This window comes from Oxyura jamaicensis, chromosome 23 (assembly GCF_011077185.1).
Source record: "Oxyura jamaicensis isolate SHBP4307 breed ruddy duck chromosome 23, BPBGC_Ojam_1.0, whole genome shotgun sequence".
In the NCBI taxonomy this organism is placed as follows: domain Eukaryota; kingdom Metazoa; phylum Chordata; class Aves; order Anseriformes; family Anatidae; genus Oxyura; species Oxyura jamaicensis.
In genome coordinates this window covers 4,544,602-4,556,800 of record NC_048915.1, presented here as the reverse complement: position 1 = coordinate 4,556,800, position 12,199 = coordinate 4,544,602, and the positions used below count along the sequence as shown (strand labels likewise).

The 12,199-nt window shown below is 62.3% G+C and overlaps 1 protein-coding gene across 2 annotated transcripts in view; it reads right to left on the bottom strand.

Annotated features, from left to right (window-relative positions):
* Positions 1-12,099, bottom strand: part of COL8A2 (collagen type VIII alpha 2 chain) — a 32,814-nt gene extending 20,715 nt beyond the window's left edge. The window contains exon 1 of one of the 2 annotated variants that reach the window (XM_035345680.1): positions 11,948-12,099. The gene's annotated coding sequence lies outside the window, so the exon portion shown is untranslated. Of the gene's footprint in view, positions 1-616; positions 764-11,947 lie in introns of those variants that run through there. The other variant, XM_035345681.1, reaches the window with a different exon arrangement.
* Positions 12,100-12,199: the final 100 nt, after the last annotated feature.

Genomic DNA, 12,199 nt, shown 5'->3' with positions numbered 1-12,199 from the left:
GGGAGCAGAGCCCACCCTGGGCCCTTCCCCTGATATTTCTCCTTCCCCCAGACGCTGCCACCAGCTGAGCTGTCCCAAATACACGGCGGGTCCCCAATACACCAGGGTGGCCGCTCCGACGATGATGGGAACGACCGTCCCGGGGGGAAACAAACGCTTCTGGACCCCAGCTGGGGAAGGTGACCCACAGGAGCAGTGTCAGGTGTGGTTTGGGAGAACTGCTGCAAAGCTGGCGACCTGGGCGAGTTCAAAGGCTTGGTAGCGTCAGAGCCAGCCCCGTGTCCCAGCAAGGCGGGGAGCTCTTCACTCGGGCGGGCTTTATTACCGCTCACCCCTTGCCAAGCCAAATGACAGACCCAAAGCTCAAGCACCAGCAGCGAAGACACAGAATGTTTTCTTGGTGGGACTTATTTATTTCTGTAAGCGACGCCAGCCCTCAGACAGACGAGCAACCAGGGCTGGCTCCACTTCCCAGTGCCCTTTTGCTCCCCGGCTCGTCCCGATGTGCATCCGGCACCCACAGCGACCCCATTGCAAGCCCCCCTTGTGCCCCCAGCAGGAAACGAAGCCAAAACCCGCCGGGCATCGTGGCCCCTGCAGGCACCCTGCTCTTCACCTCTTTCCCACGTGTCCGCGTCCCGCTTTTGACGAAAGCAAACAAAACCCCGCTGAAGCGATCTTTTTTAAGGGCAGATTTTGCATGAAAAAGCACAAGGGCTCGCGGTGGCGGCGCTGGGCCCTGCCCCGTGGCACGGGGGCCTGGGACAGCTCTGCCCCTTGGCCCCCATCCTGGCACCACCGGGGGGAGAAATCGGGGAGCGCCTCGCCGGGGCCACGGGGGGGCCGTGCCGGCCGGCCGCGCCGGGTGCAGAGCCGGGGCCGAGGGACGCATTTATTACAAAACCTTTTGTTTGGGCTTCGAGCTGGAAAAACATTCGGCTCCTATTTTCCATGCACGGCTCCCCTCCGGGCTGTGTCATGCGGGAGCCTCCCTCTGCCCACGCTCAGCACCCGCTTCCCAAGCCCCGCGGCGGCTCCGAGCCAGCGCCGGTGCCCGGGCAGCATCCAGCCAGAGTGGGCGGCGCAGCCGGGGAGCCTCCTCCAGCCTCTGCACTGGGGCAGCCGTTTGTTCCCATTACAAACCAGTTTGGCAGCAAGATGGAGCCGCATTGCAGGGGTTGAGGCCAGGGGGCTCCAGCCTCGCTGTCCCCATGTTGCCTCTACTCCTGCCTTTCACAGGGGGAGCGAGCTGAGGCCATGCGAGGATGCTCTCTGAGGCACAGCCGTTGGCACAGCGCACCGGGACACCATTTACGCCGTGCCCACGAGGCTCAGCAGGTCCAGGGATGCCGGGCACCGTGCCTGCCTGGGGGCTGACCTTGGACCAGGCGCTTTGCAAGGCTCGGAAATCACACGGGAGCCCAGAGAGGGGCACATCCGTCACCAGACGCTCTGTCCCGAGGGCAGGCAGCGCATGAATCCCGCTCTCTGTTACTCAATTCTGCCGAGCAAAAGCCCAAGCACGCAGGGGTTCCCGCAAGCTCCCAGGAAAGCCACGGATCCCCAGCACTGCCGGGAATCCCAAAATAACCCTGCAATGCAAAAAAGCTGCCCAGGTGCCGGGCAGGAGCACGGGCACGCACGTGGCTCATCCCCACGCAGGCACCTCTGCACCCTGTGGGGCCATTTGCGCCCTGTGCACCCCTCAGGAGAAGCCCCGGGCATTTTCCTGTTTCTGCCTTCGAGGAAATGGGAAACGTTTGAGCCCCCGGCTCGAGCGTGCCGCGCTCTGGAGAGCTCCGGGTTTCTGCTGTGGCTGCTGCGCTGCTGTGCTTCGCCTAGGATTTATGGGCCTTCACATGTGGCAACGAGACATGGGGAAAAAATTAAATCAACCTATTCATCCTATTTTTCTAGAGGACAATTATAAAAGAAAAAAAAAAAAAAGAAACCCTTGGATTTTCAACCCAAAAGCTATTGTGCAGGGAGCAGCGCAGGGAATGGCTCCTGCAGCTGCACCAGGGGCCGGGCAGTGCCTGCAGCTTTCCGAGCTCAGCACCCTCGTGCCCCAGATCTCTGCACCCAGAGGACCACAACGGGGCCGGGCAGCACCAGCTTTGGTGCTGATGGAGAAATAACTGGAATTAGCACGGCTTGCCTGGAACGGCGGGGAAGCCTGGGGGCATGCGGGGCTGCTGCGGTGATGAATGGGCTCGGCTGTGCCTTGGCACCCCGTGAGCCTCCTGGTTTCCCAACAGGAGCAACCCACAGCACAAGGCCAGCCTCCCATGCCCTCGGATGATCCCTTCCCGGCCAGAGCCGCAGGGAAAATCCGAGGCACGGGACATGCCTGCAGGCAGTGAGCCCCTGGGTGGCCCCTGGTGCCTGCTCCCAGAGCATCCTCCTTGCTGGGGACAGGGACAGCCAGCCCCGGCACCAGCTGGGGACATCCCAGTGGCAGGCTGGTGACGCAGAGGACGCCTCCAAGCCAGCCGAGGCAGCTCTTCCCCGTGCTTCCCAGCATCGCAGAGGGAAGCGCGGAGCTGGTGCAAGGCGGGCGCAGGAGGGACGGAGGCAGCAGCCGGGGCCAGCCCTGCCTCCACACCCAGAGCCGGGGCTGCTTCTGCGAACAGCCCGGCCACGCGAGCCTTGGCGGGGCCGCGAGGCTATTTCGGGAACTTTCAGCACCACCCAGAGAGGTGTCCGATGCTTTTATTTATAAACCCGCTGGCTCCTGCCCAGCTACAAGCAGCTCTCATGCAGGAAAAAGCCCAGCGGAGCCAAGACAAACAGAGCCAGCAGCATCCCTGCACGGCAGGAGGCGATGCCGGCCGGGCCAAGGATGCTCCAGCCCAAACACCCGGCCCTGGGGGCCCGAGAAAGTGGCTTGGAGGTGCCCGTGCCCAGCTCGGGGTGCTGGAGGGCCAGTCCCCATCCACAGCCCCGACAACGGTGCCGTGGCTCCAGCGGTCCCCATGCACGTCACCGATGGAGATGCGCGCGGTCAAGACACAAACCCTGCAGGTCCTGCCAAGAGGCTGAGCTCAGGGGGCTGGAGGTGAGGGTCCGGCCTTATCCAGGGGGGCAAAGGGGCTTCCCGGGCACCCCAGCACCGGCCCCTGGCAGCACGGCCACAATCGGGTTATTGTCCGCATGCCGCCCGGGACACGAGTGTGCCGGGGAATTAAGCAAACCCCGCGTTTTCCACTTGGTGCTCTCGCTTTCCCAACACCGGCTAATCCCCCAAGCCACCCCGTCAGCACGGCCCCGTTTGCAAGACGGGGATGCTGGCTCCTGCCTTCTCCCCCGGGTGCAGTGGCAGCGGTGCTCGGGGGCACCGGCACCTGCAGCAGGGCCCCAGGTGGGCGCAGACAAAGGTGCGGCGAGCGCCGGCGGCGTTGGGGACTCGGCTCATGGGGTGCTTTTGCCGGGTGGTTCTTGGAATAACAAATTGTATCATCCAAAATAGCGAAACCACAAAAGGGGATCGGCTTGCAGCCCAGCGCACAAAAACCCCTTGTCTGGAGCCCCCCCCCCGCGCCCCCCAGTCTCCTGGAGAAACCTCGGTTTAAGCAACAGAAGCGGCACAGCGCCGCGCGCTGATGCTGTCCCAGCAAAGCGGGGAGCGAGCAGGGCTCAGCACCCTCCTCGGGCTGGCAAAACCCATGGCCCACCCCAAAAAGTGCCCACACATCCCCAGCCCAGCTGGGGGGGACAATGGAGGGGCTGGGGGGGACACCAAGCCGTCCTGATGTGGCCCTGATGGTACCTGTGGGAAGGGAAGGGAAGGGAAGGGAAGGGAAGGGAAGGGAAGGGAAGGGAAGGGAAGGGAAGGGAAGGGAAGGGAAGGGAAGGGAAGGGGTGTGGATGGGATGGAGCCTGTTGGGCTCAGAGGGATGCAGCTGTCCTGGCAGCAGGATGCAGGCATGCAGCCACCCGGCTAGGCCAACTTGCCCACTCGCTGCTGCCAGCTCGCCCTGCGGTATTGCAAATGCCCCAAATCTCAATTTTTTTCCCCACATTAGCAGCAAATATTTAGAAGGAAAGGGCAGCCCCAGCTCCGGCAGGGCTCAGGCAGGAGCAGGGAAGAGCAAGCCGCGTACACCCCTCCATCACAGTGAAATACGAGGCTTGACACCTGCTAAACCCTCTAATCCTCCTCTTATCCACCACAATCAGCTCTTTAAGGCAGGTTTGGCGCGCGTCAGCCAGGTGAGAGGGGAAGATGTGCGAGCCAGCGCGCTCCCAGCCCGGCTCCAGGCTCCTGCGGGGCAGCAGCCAGGGTAACGGGGTTTGGGCTCTGCTTCCCACCGGGATCCGACCCCAGGGAGCTGAACCCCATCAGTGCCGAGCCCAGAGGGGTCTCACGGGTGCTGAGCTGCCCCTGTGCATCCAGCGACAAGACGGATGCGGATTTATTCCTCCCGCAGCGCTTCCCTTGCTGCTGGCTCTCCAGCACCGAGAGCCCTTCATTTCCCTGCTCCAGCCCCAAAACTCACTTGAACTCCTTGCAACCTGCCACCACCTGAGCAAGTCCACTTCATTTTCACCCCTGGCTCAGCCCCTGGCAGCCGGGGGACTCAGCGGACCATTTACCAGGACCCTTCCCAGGCGGGCAGGATGCCGCAGCCCAGCAGCAAGCAGGCAGCCGCTGCCCTCGCGCCTGGCACTCACCCACGGGGCGGCCTCGCTGGCATTTCCCTGACCTTTGGGGACAAGCAGCCTGCTCCTCCCACGGCCCTGCAAATGCCAGATGGGAGGAGACGGCCGCCAGCTTCCCCCCAGAGCCCGGGAAGGGACGGACAGTCACAGAGGGCAAAGCCGCCCCCGCGGAGGGGATGCGACCGCCGGGCAAAATGACAAAATCTGGATGTGTCAGGGGGGAAAAAATGAAAAAAATCCGTGGTTTTGAGAGCTGGCAGCTGTGCCCTTTTCCTGCTCAGCGCCACCCGCCTGCGTGGGCACGGCTGGCTGCGGGATGGTCCAGCATCACCCCTGCTCCCATGGGATGCTCGGGCACGGGGGGGCCGGGGGCTCGCAGCGCTGTCGGCACCCGGGGAAGCCCCCGCCCCGTCCGTGCACCGTGGGGAATTCGTGTCTGCCCGGCAGCGCTCGGTGCATTCCTGCCGTAAGCACCGCGGATTTGCTGTGCTTTATGAAAAACGAAAAGAATGTTTCAAATGAAATTAATTCTTAGGAGCCCAACATTTCATAAAAGCGCTGCCTGGGCACGGTTTGGCATGGGCCCACACTTATACGCTGCACTGGCCTTCCCCCGGGGGCGGAAAATACCCAGCTCGGTATAAAACCATTACAAACTCATTGTATAGCTCCTCTTGTAAGTGCTTGGAGGGGCTCTGGGGTCTCATCCGAGCTCACAGCTTACATTCAGCACTAACATCACACATGGTCTTGGAGAAACAGCGATGAGGAGGCTTAATGGCACAGCATTTGGCATGGCCAAGGCTGGTCGTGGTGCAGACATCTCTGCGAGGGTGGCAGGAAGGAAGGAGCAGGGCGCGGGACCCCGGCGAGGCGCTCCCGGTGCTCAGCGCAGCCCCGCCTTGGCGGGGGAAATGAAAAAAGCAAAAAAGCCCCCCCAGCTTCCTTTGGATGCAGACAGGGGATGTGATGCAAAGACGCCTGGTTCTCCTTTCCATCTTTACTTTGCAACGTAAATAATCAAAGCCACGAAGGCCCCCAAGTCCCAAAACCACTCCGCACCACCTCTGCCAGGGGATGCTCGGAGCGGCACGGCCCCAGCGCGTGGCCACCCCAACCCTGCCACTTGGGTGATGCAAAGCCCTATCTCCCTCCGTCCACAAAGCCAGAACTCCCCCAGCATGACACCCAGAGCTCTGCAGGCACGTGGCCATCTCGGGGTCCCAGGACCCCGGTGCCCTCCCTGTGCCCAAGGTGCCCGTGCCCGCTCCGAGCAGCGCCGTGGTCGGCTCCTGCACCTGGGCTGGCGCACAGGACGGTGAGGTTTCGGGGTGAGGTTATCAGTGAGACCCCGCTGGGGCCCAAAGGGTCTGGAATTAACGGCACAGGGAAGACAAAGGTATCGCTGCTGTAATCCTAACCCGAATCTGCGGGGATCTGACCCGTGGCTTTCGAGTGCCAGACTGGCACTATCAGGAAATACGAAGAAACAGCAATAAAAGTAGGCTTGTTTCCCTACGCCGGCTGGCTGGCTTACAGAGCGCTGCAACGGCTGAATAATACCTTTCTGAAGTCATTGACAATGCATGTTTGAGGCTGAAAATATGCTTATCTGGCAAAAGCCCACATACTTAACCTCGGTGGGTACCGGCGGCTCAGCCTGTGGCTGTGGGAGCAGGGCACGGAGGAGCCCAGCGGCTCTTGCACGACACAAAAACGGGACGGGGGAGCTTGCTGGGAGCTGCTGACACCGAGCCACTTAAACGTTAGCAGGGTGCAAGGGTGATAAGTGGCCGATGTTGAAATTAAAGCTACAAGGAATGCAAAGGAAGCCCTGCAGCTCCCCGCCGTGCCAAGCCTCCCCTGGCCTTATCAGCGCTCCCCTAAACCGATGGCTGTGTTGTCCTGACAGAAAATCTCCCCACGGCGAGGTGCAGCTCCCCCCGTGACACCCGAACGCTCCCACCCTGGTGCTCCCCCTGCACCCGTGCCCTCACCCCGAGGAGCCGAGCCTGGAGCAGAGCCAACATCTCGAAAGCAAAAGAAAAAAAAAAAAAAATGCAGGCAGGGCTTCCAAGCGCCGTGGTGAAACCACACGATGTTGATGGGAAGCCATAAATCAGTCCCAGGCTCTCTCAGCCTCCGGTAACTTCTTAAAACAAACCTGGGCTGAACTGTAGGACTCGTAAGGAAATGGGAAAGCAGGTGAAGCGGCCGCAGGCGTGAGGCACCGCGGCAAGCCTTGTGCGCAGAGCTGCCCCCGCTGCCCCCACTGCCCCCGGCGCCGGCTGTCCTTACCAACGGGGCAGCCTCCACCTCCTGCAGCTCGTGCCCTTGGTCACCAGCACCCCGAGCAGCTGGGAGACCTGTGGGTGCTCAAAGAACGCACGCAGCAGCCCTTTCCTTCCAGAAAATGAAGCCCCCCCCCTAAACCCTGAGGCAGACACCTGCCCTGCCCGCAGTTTGGGCACGGGGACGTGGCGGAGAAAGGGATGAATTCCCCCATGGCTGCGGAGAGCTGGGCGCTGCAAGCACAAGGTGGTCTGGCTGCAGGGGCTTAGGTTTCAGAGCAAGACAAAGAGGAGGCTCTGATTTGGCTAATGTGCCCCAGAAGAAAGGCCGTATCCTTGTTTGCTCCCACTGCTGCATTGTCTGCGGATAAAGATGGGGACAGATCTCATCTCGATACCAGCAGTATCATCTCATTCATCTGGACGGGGCTCTTTACAAGACCCCTTCTTTACAATTTAGATCCCTGGGAACTTGGAAGGCAGCAGTGAAACAAAACCCTCTGCAAGAACAATAACGAGGCTCTCAGCAATGGCCAGGGAGATCGGCATGGGAGGAAAAGAGAGCGGCGAGATCCCAGCGATCGGGGCTTTCTGCGCTGCTCGGGCTTGGAGACGCTTTGCAGAACTCTGCTGGTTTTGGGGGGGATTCCCGGGGCCACATCCTGCCCAGGGAAGGCAGTGCTTGCTGGGGGCTGAGAGTGCTGAACCTCGATGCTAAGGACTGGGGTCTTTGGAGCAAAATATCCAAGCTGGGAAAAACCCGGCCTCTGCCTCTCTGCCTGCCCCTCACTGCCCGCACGGAGCCGCAGGTGGACATGGGGATGATTTCCCTCCTCCCCAGTCATTTCTTGCCAAACCCTGTCCTGGACAGAGGTGCCCCAGAGAGTCTGTAAGGACAAACATCTCCAGATGGGACAGAGGGACAGGCTCAGCCCCAGGGAAGGCCGCGGAGACGAGGGCTGCTGCAGGGCAGCCGGGGATCTTGGCTGCGGCTCCTGCCGGTGATCCGCAGCTCTGCCGCCTGAACTCGGATGACACCGGGGCCACAGGAGGCCAGAGCTGCGCTCTGCAGATGGGTTCAGGGTACAGGAGAGAACCCCACGCAGCTGCTTATAGGCTCCTGTTTCCCTTCTCCCTCTTCTAACAACCCCCAGCTCCTGCCTGCAGCGCTCAGGAGCAGCTCCCCAGGGAGGGTGCAGGACCTGGACATGGGATGGTGCCGGGGGTAGGGGGGGTCCAGAGGGATCACGGAGGGTTTGGGGCAGGACGTGGGCATGGTGAAGGTTCAGGATCCTGCAGCATCTCCCAAGGAGCCGCAGGATGCACGCAGGTGAGCTGGAGCTGTGCAGCACAGCACCCCCGTGGCCACCCGAGCTGGCCCCTGCTGCCTGCGGCGGCCCCAAGCAGGTATTCGGGTGGTGCACTGAAATTCAGCCGGGTGAGAAGGCCCCTCCTTGGCAGCGGGGTTTCATCTCACCGCTTTGTAGCTCCTGGACGATGCTCAGGGTCACACAGAGACCAGGCAGCCCTGGGGTGGAGGTTAGGCACACCGGGATGGGACTCGGGAATGATTCTGGTGACGAGGGGAAAAGGGAAAGTGGCTCCTGGTGTCTGGTGGCACCAGAGTTGTCCCGTGGGGCCAGAGGCACTGGGCTGAGCCCAGCAGGAGGGAGGAGAGCGTGGGGTGATGGCCCTGGCACCGTCTGCAGCCCCAGGGGGCTCCAGCCCTATTGGATTTCTGCAGGATGCGGCCAGGGGGCTGCCAGCAGCACCCAGTCCTCTCCCCAGAGCACCCAGGGGAGAGAAACCACAGAGGGGCAGGGAGCCCTCGGGTGTGAGTCAGTGCCCCCTGAGTTAATTGGCCTCTGTAATTAGCTGGTGAGTGAGCACACAGGGCACTGGGCAGGCTGTGGGGAGCCCCAGGGTCTACACCTCTCCAAAGAGAAGAGCTCGGGGGGGAGCACCTGGGGGAAACTGAGTGAAATTCGGCGTCTCTTCGTCCCTCCCCCTGCCGAGCTCCTCGGTTTTGTTGTCACAGACGTTTTCTTTAGCGCAAGGGAATGGAAACTCTGCCGCTTCCCGAGCTGCGGACAAGTTGAAATATGAGAGAATGACAGAGGGGGTGTGTGAGAAAGGGGAAGGGAAGGGCCCTGCACGCCCCTTCCACCGGGGTTAATGCGTTTCGCAGGTGGCCGTGCCCAACGTGCTGTCACTGCCACGCTGCCCTCGCTGCCCGGCTCACGGGGAGCCCGGCTGCAGCATAGGCAACAGGGGGGCGTGGGGGCCCAGCCGAGGTGGTTTTATCAGCCCGAGATCCCAAGAGGATTCGGAGCATTAAAAGCAGGCATTGTTATCTCACCCTTCGCAGGAATCTGCGCCCCCCGCGAGCAGCCGAGCGCGCGGATGCACCACGCGGCGCCCGCGTCCCGTGATGGATCAGCTCTGAAAACAACACCCTGCTAATCTTCCTCCCCAGCAGCCATAAAACTGTCTTCCCGGTTCCTTCAGGGAGGATTTACAGCAGCTCGAAGCAGCCCAGAAGCGCTGCGTGGAGCGGCTGCTGGAGGCGAGAGCACCCCGCAGGCACCGGCCCCGCACCTGGGGCGCATCCTGGCAGCGGGGCCATGCCCGAGCGGCTTTTTCCCCTATTTCCTCCCAAACCAACGCTCCCCAGCATGGACTTGGCAGCTCCTCCGGAGCATGCCAACAGCCCCAGGGACACGCCTGACCCCAAGACACTTTCGCCATCGGTACCAGCCCAGCTGCCCCCCCCACAAAGGGCCCAGGAGTGGAAGGGATTTCTCAACACCGAGCCGAGCGCAGCAGGCACGGAGCAGCCCCGGGGAGGGCAGCGTGCTCACGCCAGGCTGCTGAATTGTTGCTGCGGCTCCTGCGAGGCAGGGGGGCTCACCCTTTGCTGGCCAACGCTGGGCTCGTGCCCCACAGAAGCACCCGCTGCCTTGAAGAGGCTGAACCCCCGTGGGGCTGGGGGGCTGCGTGCACCCCCCGGCACAGCCCCACAGCCCCCTGGGTGCCGAGACGCTTACGGCACCGGGACGTGGGGGTGAGACGGCCGCTGTAGCTCTCCCCCCGCCCCAATATCCAAAGGGGAAACTGAAAACCCGACACAACGCGAGCCGTGCTGAGCCCCTGCCAAGAGCCCCGGACAGAAATATCCTTGATTTCACCAAGGTGTGAATAACTTTTGACACTTCTAGGGCTTATTGCCGTAAAAATCCCCCAGCAGTCCCCATTCACACTCCGCGCGACTGTGTTTCATATGAATGGAACATATGAATCAGGGCGAAGGGTTTAAACGCTTCCCCGTACAAAGCGAAGCTCACTCCCCTGCCTCCGCCGCCGCGGCCGGGCTCTGAGCAGCCTGAAACAAAGGGCATGGCAGGAAACGAGCACAAGGCTGGGTCACCGAAGTGCTGCTCGGTGGTGGCATCCCACGGGGATTCTTTCAGCTCGAGCCAGCGGGACAGAGCTGGGCGCCTCCGAGCACCTCTTACACTCCTAACCCCGCAGCCTGGCTCCGGCGCCGCGCGCTTCCCGAGCTCCTGACAGCTCTCGGGTTCAGACCTCGGGGTGCCCTTTAAGCCGCAGCTCAGCACCCCAGCACGCAGCCTGGAACGAGGCGAGGAAGAAAACTTCTTGATTTTCATTCCTCTGCCCCAGCGCGTTAGGAAATCCACGCCCTGCTGGGTGGCAGCCCCGCGCGGCCGAGCTCTGGTGAGGCTGCAGGGTGCGGGAAGGCAGGCAGGCTGCCCGCTGGAAGCGGGGCGATCCTTCCTGTAAGGATCTCTCTTTTTTTGGAGCACTTTTGTTTTCGCTGCTTCTTTTGCCCCCAGGCAATAGGGCGAGGAGGAAAAATGTAATTCGAAGCCCGGCCGCAGCCTGGCTGGGTTTCTAGCTGCGCGATTTCCCCTGGCATCGCCGCCTTCGCTCCGTGCGCGCGTCGGCTCCCCCAGCCCCGGCGGCACACGGGAGCTGAGCGGGGGCTGGCGGGGGTCTCACGGGCACTTGCATCCCCCCCTGTAATATTCAGCTCCTCCGAGAGCTGGGGCAGAAGCAAAAAGCCACAGTGAGCCTTGGGGCTGGGATGCTGCCCTGAACTGGGGGGGGCCGCAGCCCCCACCCCGCTGCCAGGTCCCTGTCCTAAATTCGCAGGATCCGGCCCCCGAAAGGAGCAGCTTTGTTTCCCAGTGTCCCTCGCAGACAGATCAAAACTGCATTTTTACAGAAGCAATAAAAATCCCAGGAATTCACCGGCCTTATGATTTATTAAACATGTTCCTTATAGCAAAGCTGCCCGTAGATGAGAAAATAGCTCCAGTGGGTTATTGCCTCGCCTGGGGCTAACGCGCGGGGGGGGGGACCTGCCGTGCCTCACTGGGACTGCTCGGAGCCCGGGAGCTTGGTAGGATCGGGAGCCAATTAACAGCAACGCTCTTAAAAAAGAAAAAAAATCAAATAAAATAAGCACCTTGTGCTTGCCAAGGTGTTTGGGAACGCGCCGCCGTGACCTGCCCTGATGCTGCCGGGAGCCCTTGGGTGCTGAGGTCTGCAGGGGACGGGCACCCACGGGGCAAGGGCATCGCGGCACCAAGGTGCCACCGGCGGCAACCCCAAAGGTCACAGAGCTTTCCCCCAAATATTTTTGTTCCCAGCACAGTGTTTTGCAGCAGGGGATAGTAAAGTCCCAACGTTGGGGCCGGGCAGCAACGGGGTCCGGTTGGGTCCCCCCATGGTCGATGTGCACGGCGGGTCCTCGGGGCGCAGGAGGCAGGCGAATAAAGTGGGTCAGGGGAAAGAAGGGATGGCGAAAGGGAAAAAATAAAGAACGAAAAGCATGCAGGCTAGGAGAGGACTGCAAGGGGGAAAAGCCACAGGAATTATAGGGTCTGGTGATGAGGTCCCCCCGAGCCCCCAGCCCCATTTACCCGCAGCCAGGTGAGCGGGGAGGGCTGGGGGGCGCAGCGCGCCCTTACCTTGGCCGGGGCGCTCCCGAGGCTCGCAGCGGGGGCTGGAGGCGCAGCCGAGCCGAGCCGAGCCGAGCCGCGCTGCCTGCCCCGGGCGGGACGGGGCCGGGACGGGGCCGGGGCCGCTCTGGCGGCGGGCGCGGGGCGGCGCGGGGGGCGCGGAGCGGGGCGGAGCGGGGCGTGCGGGACCGTCGCACCAGACCCTATAATTCCTGGAAGCCGGCTGGGCCGGGCTGGGTTGGCTGGGGCGACTTTTCCTTC